General features: G+C 49.4%; 1 long non-coding RNA gene across 2 annotated transcripts; it reads left to right on the top strand.

Annotated features, from left to right (window-relative positions):
* The first annotated feature begins 605 nt into the window (after positions 1–605).
* Positions 606–13,621, top strand: LOC141943107 (uncharacterized). 2 transcript variants are annotated; one of them, XR_012628849.1, is made up of 2 exons: positions 606–752; positions 8,548–13,621. It is a non-coding gene; the product is annotated as an uncharacterized LOC141943107 (long non-coding RNA). The 2 variants fall into 2 exon arrangements; XR_012628850.1 differs by lacking the exon at positions 606–752 and adding an exon at positions 5,134–5,260.
* The last annotated feature ends 710 nt before the right edge of the window (positions 13,622–14,331 follow it).

Raw genomic sequence — 14,331 nt, 5'->3', positions numbered from 1 at the left:
TTTTGTTTTATTTTCCAAAAATCACCTTCAGGTGTTTGTTTCCACTCACCTGAGTGCTTCCCAAACACTGGCCTTAACCTCACTGCTGTCTCTAGTCCCCTTTGAGCACCAATATGTGATGACTCGGATCCTCCTGAGGCCTAACCCAGTGCTTTCATCCAGGAATCGTTCAACCCACCTCTTTAATTCGTCAGAGATTATTTGGGTTCAGCGTGTGCTCCGTTCCCTTTCTTCAAGGCTGCATGACTTCCACTCTCCTTGCATCTTCCAACCTCCCTGTCCCTGTGGTTGTTTGCTGTTCCTTTTCCTTCTTTTATGTCTCTGCCACAAAGTGTTGCACAAAGTGATACTTTTGGATGTACAGTGGGGGGACAAGGGGACATTAATCCTGCTCTCAGAGGTCCCTTTAGAAAAAACATTCTTTAAACGCCCACAAAGATTTAAGCCTAAAGGTTTTCATTTTTAACCTGATGAACAAACAATTTCTCTAGAGTCAAAATATATGTGCTGATAATGGTGCTGTGCCCTGAGGGAATTAATTCACCTATCTTACATTACTTGACTTTTCTGCTCACAGGTACCTCTCAGTCCAGCGATATCCCATGTACTAGCCCAGTCTGATACTCACAGCCATACTCTTGCAGGAGGAAAATGCTGCATCTTTGGAAAACTTGGGTGAGATTTTAAGTGGCACAGCAGGAGTAGAACCCAAGGTCGCCTGCTGGTCCAAAACTTTGGATGATGTCAGTGGGGTAAGTGGTATAAAATTGCCATTCTGTCTGGGAGGCTGTTAGATCCATTTGCTCTCGCAACGTCCTGATGTGTGTGGCCGTACAGGAGTGTGGCAGCAACTCCTTTAATCTTCAGCCTGTTACTGTAGTGGAAAAAATAACGTAGAAATATCATGTAATTGTTTTTTTTTAAATTGTGGGGTTTTTTTTAAAAAAGGCCTTCCAATTCTCCTATCACTAGTTGTAGTCCAGGAAACTTTGTGTTTATTAAGCACTGTGTAAATTTGCAGCTCTCTATAAATGTAAAATCAATAGCAATGATAACAGCAGCAAAGTGCTTAGTCCAGCTCTGGTAATAACCCAAGCCTGCTAACTTCTTGATAAGGTCACTCACTTTACACGGGCACCTCCTCTCCCTGTGAAAACATGGGGAGCAGAGCAGAAGATACTTGTGGTCCCTGACAAGAAAGGAAACATTGAAAACATGTCATTTCCAGCAGGTGACAATGGCAGGCAAGGACCTGAAGGACTCTTAAAATCTATGGTGGGGGCCTTATCTTCTCCACTGAGCGCTGCAAACACACCCCCTCTTCTAGGAAATTAAAATCTTAACAAACATCTCCTCATTAATGGTAGCCTTTTCTTCATCTCTTCTCACAAACACACGAGAAAGGGGAATCTCTAGTAACGTGACGGAGTGAGCGAAATTGCATTTCTGGACGATAAACAGAGTGACCAGACGATGGCTTGTGGCTGACTCCTCTGAGCTGTGGCCTCCGTCAGCGATGCCACCACTCAGCTGCTTTTAGAAGGGCGCAGCCTGGGCAGTTTCTGTGTGTAGGCACCACACTTCCACCTCTCCCCAGGCGTCCTGCAGCTCTAACGGCAGCTCTGCTGGCTCAGGACACCCCACTCCTGTCTGAACAGGTGGGTGGAAGGGCATTGGGCTTTTTGTAGCTGGGGCTTTACCACCACTGGCAGTAACTAAGTCTCTACCATTTAAAAATATCTTGAATATTTGACAGCCCCCTCTGCCTTCCACTGTGGTGATTCCCTTAAGGGTGGAACTGCTACAGGCAGCTGTGGTTGGCTCCATGCAGCGTGCTCCTCTTCCACCAGGTCCCCTTTAAACCTGGTTTAGGGATTCCAGATGGCTTATTGCCATCAGACTGGCCTCCGGCGTGACCTCCCCAAGGAGTTCACTGATAAACCTGAGGCCCCAGAGGTCATCATAGAAAGGTTTGGGTTGGAAGGGACCTTAAGGATCATCTAGTTCCACCCCCCTGCCATGGGCAGGGACACCTTCCACTAGACCAGTTGCTCAAACCCCCGTCCAACCTGGCCTTGAGCACTGCCAGGGAGGGGGCAGCCACAGCTTCTCTGGGCAACCTGTGCCAGTGTCTCACCACCCTCACAGTAAAGAATTTATTCCTTATATCTAATCTAAATCTACCCTCTTGCAGTTTAAAACTGTTACCCCTCATCCTATCCCTACACTCCCTGATCAAGAGTCCCTCCCCACCTTTCCTGTAGCCCCTTTAAGCACTGGGAGGCCGCTGTAAGGTCTCCCTGGAGCCTTCTCTTCTCCAGGCTGAACACCCCCAACTCTCTCAGCCTGTCCTCACAGGGGAGGTGCTCCAGCCCCCCGATCATCTTCATGGCCTCCTCTGGCCCCGCTCGAGCAGGTCCATGTCCTTCTTATCTTGGTGCCCCCAGAGCTGGACACAGTGCTGCAGGGGGGTCTCATGAGAGCGGAGTGGAGGGGGAGAATCCCCTCTCTCAACCTGCTCACCACACTGCTCTTGCAACCCAGGATACGGTTGGCTTTCCCCCTTTTCCTCTCTTCCCTCCTCCCTGCCCACCTCTGTCAGTGAGCCTAGCCTCATCTTGCTCTGTGGTAGGTCCAAAGTCACCTTTGGGCTTTTTCTTTGTCATGCTGCTGCAGTAGATCAAGTCCATCTGCGCATCATTTCCCTTCTGTTTTCTTCTTCCCTGACCTCTGCCTGCTAACCTACCCCTCGGTCCAGTGACCTTCAGTGCAGGAATAATCCTCCTTAAGCGCCTATCCCAAAGGCAGCACTCCCACTGTTAAATAATAATCATACAGTAATAATCACCAGAGGTCTGGCAGGGACTTCAGGAAGTCTCTGAAGCCATCCATCCCCCCCTCTCCAAGGTGGAGTCACCCAGAAGCAGTGCCTGATGCGTGCGTGAAAGGCTTCTAGCGATCGGGATGCCGCAGCCTCCCCAGCAGCCCCCTGCGGCCCAGGAGACCTTCCTGGGAAGAAAGCACTTTCTTGAGCGCAGCCCAAATCTTTCCTCCCACAAATCAAGCTGATTATTACTTGTCCTTCTTCTGGTGGATCTGGAGAAGAACCGATCACAGTCTGCCTTTTAGCAACCTTTTATATAATAGCAAGGCAGCTTTTAGAGTAACCGAGAGAGAGGCGTTTGCTCACTTGCAAAGTCAGGAAATTCCCTGCCAATGGACATTCTTTGTCGGGGATCCTTTGCCAGCATAGGCTGAGCACTAAGCCCCACAATCTGCATTTTCCTTTTGAATGACTCCCACAAAATAAACCAAATATCACATCCAAGGAGATTTATTACATCCCTTCCAAGGGCAAAGCATTCCTCAGCTACATTCCACTTCTGTCTTTTGTGCTTAGGAAAGGGGAAAAAAAATCTCTGTGATGCCTCTGGATCCCACCCCTCGAGGGCTTCTGTCGTTAATAAAGCCGAGCAGCTGGAGCCAGATTTGTCAGACTAGTCCTGAATGGCTGGCTCGCTCCTGCTGCAAGAGCAGCACCATCAGAGCAGCCCTAGGATTCCTGCCTCTGCTAGAAGATTAATAACTCATGGCACCACGTTTCCTCAGTAAAAACACCTTTTGTTGTTCCCAGTGACACCCTATCCCCGTGGCAGCAGCTGCCAGAGTGGATCTTCTCACTTCCTAGCCGCTCTGGCTTCTCCTGCATCTGCATGATGCAAGAGTTTGCAATGCTTTTTGGGAGCTCAGACGTGCTCTCAGGGACTCTGCTTGAAGTGATTGCTCTCTCCAGGCTTTGCAGCGAAGCTTTTATCCAGATGTGTAAAGGAGGATGTGTACAGAGGGAGGGCAAGGGGGTGAAACCTCTGTTGTGTTACCTGAGCTTAATTAAGCTTCTCCCTAGGTAGTTGCTAATTGATTGACCCCAGGACTGCAAAAGGGAGCAAATTTATCAGAGCTCATTAAAAGAGCAGAGTTTGGAATTCGAATTTTTTTATTTCAGCGATGAATAGCTGTGACTGATGTCTTTGCTGACTGATACCAGTGAAACAAACACTATTCAGCAAATGTTGGTAGGTGGATTTGGCTTTTTAAATCCAAATGAGAGAAATGGTGAGTCCTCAGATGCCTATTCATCATCATCGTGTCCCTTGCCAGCATTTATAGGTACCACTTAACTGGAGTTCTGGTATTACTTTCTGCCCCAGCTTGGGCTGTGCTAACCAGCCTGTAGTCTCTTCCAGTAGGTGTCACATCCATTTCAGTTTCACAGGCTTCAAAAGCATTTCAACAAATCAAACAAAAAACCCCCTCACCAAACCAAAAATAAGTTCAACCACCATAAGATGCAGGCACTGCAGGCATGGGTGAGGCCAGCTCTGTGACACCCCAACACAACCATGTAGAAGTGGAGAAGAGGAAAAGATGCTATGTCCAAGGGGGGCTGCAGGAAGAGTGAAGGGGAAAGGCCCGTCCCCTCCCAAACGTCTGGAACATTGACTTTACCAAAAATGCTGAGATCATGTCCAGTCTGACAGTGTTCAGATCTGTCTTATGCAATTGAACCCCCACCCAGAGCAGGGGTACAGGCTCACTCACCTGAGTGACAGATGCCTTCTTCTCAAATATCCACAGCTCAGGGCACTGTTTGCAGGTCTCCTCTGCAAGTACTACTCTTGGCTTTTCGTTGGTGAGGTTTGACACGATGGAAGCTCACCCTGTCGGGACTGAGACACAGCCAGTGTGCAGAAAGGGCTACAGGAAGATAAGGTATGCAGAACAGTGTGGAAGCAATATGCGTGCCTGAAGACGGAGACCATTACGAGCACAAGGTGGCTGGAAGAGCAGCCACTGGCCAGGCGACAGAAGGCCGTCGAAAGGCCAGCTTTCACAACCAGCCCAGCCCAGCCAAAGCTCCTTGTATCACTTGGAGCCAATTCACTGTGGCTCCAGCCAGCCTTAAAACCCTTTCAGCAGGACTTTAAAGCTATTTAGAGCATGGAGGGAAACCCCTGTGTGTAGCAAACTGAAAAAGTGTGTGTGCACCCTGGGTGTGAGATGTCGCTGCAGATTTGAAGTTTCTCCTGTCAGCCTGTGAGTTGCTTCCTTTTTTTTCCTCACTAGGACAGTCTGGTGTCCTATTCCCTCCTACTCTCCATCCTTAAAGATGATGCTCATCTCTCCTGAAGAGGTTTCTGTGCACTCTGTGAAGTTTTGCAGGGATTTGATGGAACTGTCAGCTGAGCAGCAACATGGACAGGTAACACCCATCCTACATGGGTTTTACTGAGAATACACCTCTACAGTCGTGGCTGCCTATCCCCGTCCAGGCCTGTTTGCCTTTAAGCCCTTCAGAGCACTTCTGAGTTGCTTTTCTGGCTCCTCTGTTTAGAAAATGTTTAACATCAGTAAGAGTTTACACACCATGTTTGAAGGACACTGGTTTGTTGGGTCTCTGGATTTAGGTAGTGGCTGCAGGAATAAGTCCCTAGGTGTAGCGATGAGGAAGACGGACTGCCACTGTCTCTGTGGTGAAATGACATTTGTCAGCAAGGAGAACCGACCCTCCAGAAGAAGATGCTGCTGAGGAAAGAGAGGAAGCCCAAGTGTCTCCTCTCTGGAGCACATGGACTTCCCCATCCTGAGGAGGACACTTGTGACCCTCACAACCCTCCCTGCTACTGCCTGCTCTGTCTGCTTCTTTCTCTTTCTTCTCTTCCTCTTTCCTCAACCACACCCACTATTTAACCATTTAGATATAAAAATAAAAAATAAGAAAACCACCCAACCCACTAGACAGAGGGTTTGCTAAAGAAGGGTAATTTTAAAAGCAAGTTTTTGAGGTCAGCATGTAATTGTAACATTGGGACTATGTGATCCAAGACAAAAATAATCCACTGGGTATCTGGTCAAGGAGAAGAGGATGGCAGCCTGCAGTGAGGGAAGAGTGACTTACATGGGATTGATCAGACAGCAAAAGACCAGGCAAAACTACCTGCAGGCAGCAGGATTAATATTTGTGTAGGATATTGCAAGATTTTCTGTCTCTGATGGGATCGTAAGAGCTGCTGTTCAGGGCACAGCCTCTCTTCGCCTCAATCCCAGGGGCTGGCACTGGGTGCTTCCCAGGAATTTAATGGTCTTCCACTGAAATACAGATATGATGTGAAGTATATTTATATATTAACCTGCTCATGAGGAACATTTCTGGTTTGGTCTGGAGTTTAGGGTGCTGAGGTTTTTTAACAGTTCTCCATTTTCAATCCCCTGCTTCAGGTACTTTATGAAAACCTGTCTTTTTCAAAGGGTTCAGGGGGCTGCAAGCCATACTCTTCCCTTGCTTGGTATAACAGAGGATGTTTTCACCCTATAAATGTTGGATCCTTTCCTCGCAGTTCCTTCTCAGTTATAACTGACAGCAGTAAGTTACGTCAGCCAACCATATAATGTATTTTACCAATATTTACTCTAGTGCATTTTAAATGAAGAAGTGAGCCTTGTAAGCGCCCAAATATTTCTGGTGTCTGATAAGCCTGAGAGTACAATACAGGGGTAGCAGGACCACACCATGGTGCTGGTTTTGTTTATCATGCTGGCGAGAGACAGTGGCAGCCCCCACTGTGGGGGGGTTTATGCTGATGCTTGTACTGCGGCAAAGCACCAACTGTCCACAGAGGACCATGATGTTCCTGGCTCCAGAGGTGGCATGGGTAGGACACCAAGCAGCCTTTCATCTCCGTCATTCCTAAGACTGAGTTGCTTTCACATTTGCTCCCAGATGAAAGCACCATAAAAATCAGTTTTACTGTGAAAGAAGTTACGTGTAAGAGGAGGGAGCACGCCTGTACCTTGATGCCAATGTCTGAGGGTATAGAGCTGTACCTGACTTGATGCCATTTGTGTTTCCATTTCAAGATGCCCAGCCATCAGCTCTCCAAGCTTTCACCACAGCTCAGTATGTCCCCTTCTCAAACCACTGTCTGTGCATGAAAGGGATTTATTTTTAATCAGAGGCCAGCGCTGGTTGCAGGGGTCTTTAGTTTGTGACCTTCAATTCTGTTTCTAGGAGGAGACAGTGGGTTTCAGTACCTTCTTGCTGTGGCTGTCTCTGAGTCAGCCCTTCCCAGAACAGATGCCACTGATTCAGGAGGGCTTGCTGCCTCCCCTTTCTTTAAGTGCTGGTTACACAGCTCCGCCAGGATCTGTTGCAGTCGTAAACCATGCTCAAGGGATGAGCAATTTAGGGTTTGGAGTCATTGTGGACCAGCCCTGGAGACCTCATGCAATTGTTTTTCATCTCTCTTACACCCACAGTTTTGCTAGATTAGAGTTACTGCAGAACCCAGACTGCTTCTGACTTGAATTTGAGTTGGGAAAGACACACAAAAGAGAGGAATTTGTGTTGTAAATTAGATTTCTCAGATTTCAGTGATTTGTCATGGAAATGTGGCTCTATCTATGCAGTCATAGAAACATTTCATATGTTCAAACTCTTCTCATGCTATTAACTTCCCCGATGCGGCAGGGTACCTACCAGTGATGGTAGGAGGTAAGGTTAATTTCAAATCAGCTGTGGTAGAAAAATGACTTGGTGCCCCAGCTTGGGAAGCATTAAACCTACAAAATGACGATTCATCTAGGAATCGTTCCCCAATCCTAGTGATCTATGTGAGGAGACGGCATTCTTGGCTCAAGTTGTTTTCTGCCCCCTCCAAAGTATCCAACGTATATGCTGCCTCTTGGTGCAGCTCAGGTCAGCGGGAGAGCACCCCAGTACCTCCCCATGTGTGTTGTGCTCACCCATGATCCAAAACGAAAACCGTAATTCAGAGCTTGGTCAATGGGGGTGGTCTAAAAATAATAGGACTGAAACCAGGAAATGATGGTTTTCTTAGGTTTGCCCACCTGTGTCCTAGCCAGGGGAGTGCCCCTTCAGCCGGTTCCCTGCAACCATCAGAAGTCACCTAAGAAAAAGGCAGGAGAAGTGAGAAGCTTCCACGTTGCCAGGACTCCAGGTGCTCAGGCTTTAAGAAAACCAGTAAATGTCCTGAGATGTCTGGAGGAAGAAAGACCTGGCAATGCTGTTGGCCCCGTTTGCCACACAAACCAGAACCTCCCATTTCTCTTGTACACCAGTGGCTGTTAGAGATGCACAGGCACAGTGCTGCGGGCGGTGAGTTCCTGAGCACTTCAAAGAGCCTTTTCCTTAGTGCTGCTACCTCTGGGTACGTTTCATGCTTCACATTTTGGGCTGCTGCCACACTCAAGCTCCCGATGAATCAAGAGCTGTACAGGACACGGCAGCACCAAAGGGACCATGCTTGGCATGCCAAGGAGACAGGTACTCTGGGACGGAGGAACCAGGGACTCTACTGCCTTGCTTTGCCTTGCTTTACCTTGCCTCATCTATCTACCCCCCAGTCAGCTGGAGAAACCACATCTCTCTGCATCTCTGTTTGCTTGCTAGGCATCTATCTAGCAAGCATGAGAGGTTTGCTCAGTGGGGCTTCTGGAAGGCAGCTGATAATTTTTATCTCTTTATTTCAGAGCTCAATCAGTGCATGAAGAGGGTTGCGTTACATGCTTGGCTGCAGCTGTATGAGACTTGTTGACCCGGGAAGTCCCTCTCTTCCTTTTTGCAGGTTAAAAAAGCCACACTAGGGCTTTTCAGCCTGGAAATGCCGGTCAAGCAGGGAGCTCTGCAAACCCCGCTTACCCAAAGTGGTTCTTGCTCAGCAAGAGGGCGGCTAGCTGGCTCAGGTGAGCTCTCCTGAGGCTGGGAGAGCCACAAGGCCAGCGTAGGCCACTCCCAAGAGCGGCTGCATGCCCAAGCAGCACAGGCAGTGCCAGCTTCACCCTGCCTTCCTGCAGCCAGCCCCAGCCCCGTGCGCCGCTTGGGCAGGGGGAGAGTGACATGACTGCGTGTGCGTGACAGCATCTGTTGCCATGGCAATGCGTATTTGAGCCTGAGCCGAGCTGCATCTTCCCTGAAGTTGTGAATTGAGTTTAGCTTTATTTATTTAAAACCAACCATAACGAGTGATAGAAAGAGAAGAGACACGTTACAAATCCCCTTGCGCAGGCCGTGGCCAAATGAGTCAGAGGCACTGCAGGCTTTAATCAGCCCACCTGACGTCAAACGTCTCCATCAGAGGAAAGTGCCGCCTGGAAATGTCAACATGCCCAAATGGAAAGGCCAGAAGGTAAATCTTTTCCTGTGCTCACTCACCGGCTAGGAAAGAACAATTAAAATTCAGCCAGTTCCCTAGACACATCTTAATAGCGATCTGATTGAATGCTTTTCTCCTCCTGGTCCTCTCCCATCCTTGCCGTTAGCTGCCTGGGAACAAGGCCTATTGGTTTGAAGGATCTTTCTACTGCAGCATCAAACCCCAGATCCTGCAAGAACAAGGTGTTACCACCGGCAGCAAAAATGGGCTCTGCAGGAAAACTGTCGCTGAAATGATCTCTCCCACAAACGCTGAGCTAACCGTGCTGCGATGACTGTTCCCAGTTTCACGCGTGTGAATGCCCAGGGGTAAGAAGAGCAACTTAGCTTGGACCTGTGATGTCACTTGCAGACAGAAAGTTGGGGTGAGGAGGAAAGCGGCAGGAATCAGACCACGTTTGCCAGAGGTGTCAGCCACCTGTGGGCAGGTCAACGCCAACCCCGAGAGATGCACCACAGCAACAGGAAGGGGTTGTGGGATGTAACAGCGGCATGTCCTACTGGGAAGAAAACCCCTCCTGCATCCTTTCTAACAGAGCTGACACTTTGACACCCCATGATATGGACGAGGTGCGGAGGAGCCACCAGTTTTGGAGAGAAGAACTCCATTCTTGAGTGTATATCATAAGTTAGGTGTGCAAAGGGGAGAGGGGTCAGTCAAGGACACCTACAGCTTTATCTGCCCCTTTGAGGAATACCAAGCTGGGAGGCCCAGGGAAAAAACATCCCTTCCCGGCCTGCTGGTGTTCACCCGGGGTGACAAAGGGACACACACAGACAGCAGGGGACATGAGCATGCAGAGAAGGAGGAAGGAAGGAAGAATGTAAGATGCAAACCGCACCACTTAAAACCAGGGCGGCTTTCCAGTTCCTCCAAAGTGCTCCCCACACCCAGCACTGTACAGCAGCCAACCCGGTGGGCTTCTGATCTTCCCAAATCACTTAACACTTCTCCCCCTTTTATTTTTGTCCTAAATGTAAGCATTTTGCTTTGGTGGCTGATCCTGGCAACGCGCCCCAGACATTACACTGGGGTTGCTTTTGCTCTAGGAGATAAGTCTGTAATGAAGGTTTCCTCCGCCGTGTCTCTTTTTCCCCTGTAGTGAAAGTCTGTAATTACCACTGAGGGGCGAGGCAGACAGCACTGAAACAATGTCATTTGAACAGGGGTGAGACATGCCTGAATTGCTGGGTTGTGCTTTTCTCCTTACAGGACTGCTTGTGGATCCGGACCTTGCTTTTAACCCTTGGCAGGGCAGGGAACGCTGTCCCCCCATGCCCCCGATCAGCCTGCATGCGCCGGATCTGCTTGGCTGCCATCAGGACAGATCCTGTTGGACGTAGCCAAGGTGGGAGCATCTGACTTCTCCACCGTGCTTGAGGAGTCAAGCAGCACAAATCATTGGGGATTGTCCCCTAGTCATCATGCGGGTAACTGGGGGTTTGGGATTGACTCCGTATGGCACATGCAGTGTGGCAAAGCAGAGCTGTTGCAGTCTCCTTGCCCCGACTTGGCTAGCCCTGTTCCAGCAGTTCTTCAGCTCCCTTCTGCACCAAAGCCATCTGCTTCCCGTTCCTTGATGCAAGGCATCTTTTTGGGGTAAAATTCAGTCAAACGGAGTGTGCAGCTATACCCCTCATCCTTCCTAGGAAAAGGTTTGAGATGTAGGAAACAGAAATGAGGCAATACAGCCCCCTCAGAATGACTCTTCAGGCTGTCTTCAGCCCCTTGAAGGCTGCCTGGGTCCCTTTTGCAAGCTGGCCTAGTAGAGTAGAGCAAATAAAAATTAGTGCATGGGAAGCAGAGGCAGCCACCCTCCTCTGCTGTCCTGCAGCTTCCCATTCACCTGAGTTTCCTGAAAGGGAGTTATTTGCAGCATCTTCAAATGCTAACAAACTGCTGGAAGGAGATGCCCTCATACTGAAGTTACTCTTCATTCGGTTAGTCACCCTGAAAGTTGTCTGGTTCTCCAGGGAGATTGACAGGAACAAAAAAAAAAAAAAAAAAAAAAGGCAGGGAGAGTCTCTGCTCTTTCCCAGGTGTAGAGCAGGGAGGGCAGGCTGTGTGTGACAAGGCAAAGAAACGTTCCTAGCCCACCATGAAGAAGTGAAGGAGGTACAAAGAAATTTTTCCCCCTTTATCAGTTAGCTTCAAAGTGGTGAGTTTTCAGTTCTCATCTTTTGTTATAATACCCATTTACTGTTTTGGGGCTTTCGTTTCTGACATACCTAATCCTGCCGCAGGCAGCTCAGCCACTTTCCCAGAAGGCTGAATGGATTCCACGGAGGGATATGCCTAGGGTCTGGTGTCCTGCATTCAAGGCTTTCCTTTCCCTAGGTCTTGCATTCCCAGCTTCTCTGCCTGTCACTCACTCCCTGTTTGCAAGGCCTATTTAGATCTATCCGAGGGCCCAAAGTTCACCCCAGAAAGAATAATAATTGCAGCGCTGAGCTCTGTGGCTTCCCTTTCATTCCCCACATAGCATTAGGGTGCTCACTGAAACCACAGCATTCATGGATCCTTGCCATATGCAAACATGCAATTAATATGCTCTTCACTTTCCCTGCTACTTCCCAAGCAAGAGGGGGGAAAAAAGCACAAGTTGTGGTGTACGTTCCATTAGCACGCGCACACGTGTGTGTCTGCACCTCGCTCAAGTGCTCCAGCATGGCTCGCCCCTATCTGGGCTTGGTGGTGACCGATGAAATGTGTCTGCTTGCAGGCATTTAATTTGGTGCGGCACCAGTTCTGTATAGCTGCATGCAAAGCAACACACAGGACACAACTCATTTCCTCTTTCAGCTGTGGCAGGAGATCTGTGTACACTCTGGTTTCACAGGTGTGTTCCCCTTTCTCTGGTTTTAGCAGGGAGCTGAGATAGGTGTGATCTCCTTGCTGGCTCCCCTCCCTGTCCCGCTGCTGCTCACTGGCGGTGGGAGGTGGTGTGCTGGGTACCTGGCTGGGAGACCCAGCACCCGGAAAGAAGGCAATGGAAAGCAGATGAAGCTGGCTGGATGGAGAAGTGTGTGTGAGAAAGAGTTTAAACCAGCCGCTAGAAGGAAATCCAAAGGGAGCCAGATTTCCCGGAGGAAGCGGGGCTGTGGAGCAGAGGGCAGAGAAAAGCTCCAGCATTTGCAAGTCCTTCCTTGGAAGTTACTTTTTGCTAGAGGATGTTTTACTGGATTCCTCCCCTCTATCTTGACTTTTTCACAGGCTTTGAATTGTACCCACAAAACCTAAATGAAGAAATCGCAGCCCGAGTGTTGGATATGTAACTACTTGTGCCATGGCACACAGCCTGACTCCTCAGGGACTGTCTGGGGGCTGCAGTGCCCCTTCTTTGAACTAGGTTGAAAGTCCAGTTTCCATCCTCACCTTGTTCTCAGTGGGACTTCAAGAGCAGAGGGGACCTGCAATGCAGCAGTTGCCCCCCCTGTCTGTGTTGTACAAAAGAGCGAGCAAAACCACCCACAAGCTATATACTGGGAGATAAGCGAATCCAGAGAAAAGCCGGAGAGAAATAAAGGCAGGACTGCTATAAAGAGCTACTGAAGGGCCCAAGTATGGAGCCTACACGGCTCCAGGAAGCCTTCGTGGCTAGGAAGATGACCTGTGGCAGAAACCAGCTATTCCATCCATATGAACACCAAAGCTGGAAAAATAAACAGGACAAATGGTATCTTTTGCCAGACTTGAAGTAAAAGCTCTGCTGTGGTGGCACTCCTAAAGAGCCAGCCTGACCTGCAAAGCAAGCAGCTCTAACAGCGTGAATCATCCCCACACCCGGCTGCAAATGAGGGCAAACCCCAGGCAGAAGACCCCTCCTGTAACAACAGGCAGGCAGCAAACCAAAAATCACCGACATAGGCAATTTACCCCACATTCCTCGAGAAACACTCATCCTCGATGAGTTTGTGAAACCTCCTGGCTCGGTCTGGGGCAGGGGGGAACCAAAAGCTTCAGCTTTGTGGGCTGCAAAATGGCCTGGATCGCTGTGCACGTGTTCAAGCCCAGGGGCCGCGTCCCTCGTCCCGCATGTCTTGCTCACAGCAGTGCAGGGTGAAGGCAGAGTGAATGCAAAATGGCACGATGAGAGACTTGCGGTTCCCTCTCGTAGGCGTAAAGGCAGGCAGTGGCAGCAAGGCAAGGCAGGATGGAGCACAGGAGAGCGGGATCCCTTTCTTACGAGAACCAGGATGATGATTCACTTCTCAGCACTGATCAAATGAGCTTGGTCATACATGTGCATTGGCAGTACCAAATGTTGTGAGGCCAGGAAGGCTTATCTGCTGTCAGCGTGAGACTTGTTCAATCTAAACATACTCGGCTGCTGTTTCAGTCTCCTGCTGTGATCAGATTGCAAATAAATCTAAATATAAAATTGGAAAAAATAGGGTTGAAAAGGAATTTGAGCGATCACGTGATTCAGCCCCTGCCCCAAGGTTGCCTCCTGATCTGCCATATCGGCTGCAGAACTTGGCTTTAAAGATGCTCCGGTGAGCGCGACACTGCCACTTCCCAGGCACTTGTCTGTCACTGCTTGTCCCCTCCAGTGTGGCAACGGAGAGCAATTCTTGCCTTTCTATTTCCTGCAGCTCTTTGAGTGCTGAAAGTCTGTTGACGTGAGAATCATCTTTAGACCAAAGAAGCCCAATTCCCCCAGTCCTTTCTTAGGGTTCACATTTTCTGCAGTCATTCCCACTGCCCTCCTCTGGACCCAGCCCAGTTAGTCCCTATCTTGCTCAAGGTTTGGCACTTAGATAGGCAGGGTATTTTGGCTAACGCCATATTCTGCACCGGTCTTCTGCAGAGCAGAAGGGGAACTTCACACCGTAAAGGTTTTGTAGGAGGACTCCTGCATCTATATCCCGGTGTGGCATTTGCCTTTTTCACAGCCATGTGATGCTGTTAACACTGTTCAGGTGTTGCAAGCGCTGTAGTTGCCAGGCGTCTGCTGCGGCAGTGCCGCTCAGCCTGTCCTGTCCCCCCTCGCTGCAGAGACCCCCTGCCAGCTGCAGCAGCATGTCCGAGTCTTCCTGAATTGTGATCGCCTTCCCTCACCCCATCGACACTTTCCCTGTCCCCGGGTCTCTTTTGGAGC

Source organism: Strix uralensis, chromosome 4 (genome assembly GCF_047716275.1).
Source record: "Strix uralensis isolate ZFMK-TIS-50842 chromosome 4, bStrUra1, whole genome shotgun sequence".
Lineage (NCBI taxonomy): Eukaryota > Metazoa > Chordata > Aves > Strigiformes > Strigidae > Strix > Strix uralensis.
The sequence above is the reverse complement of the archived record's forward strand: the minus strand, read 5'-3'. Positions and strand labels throughout refer to the sequence as shown.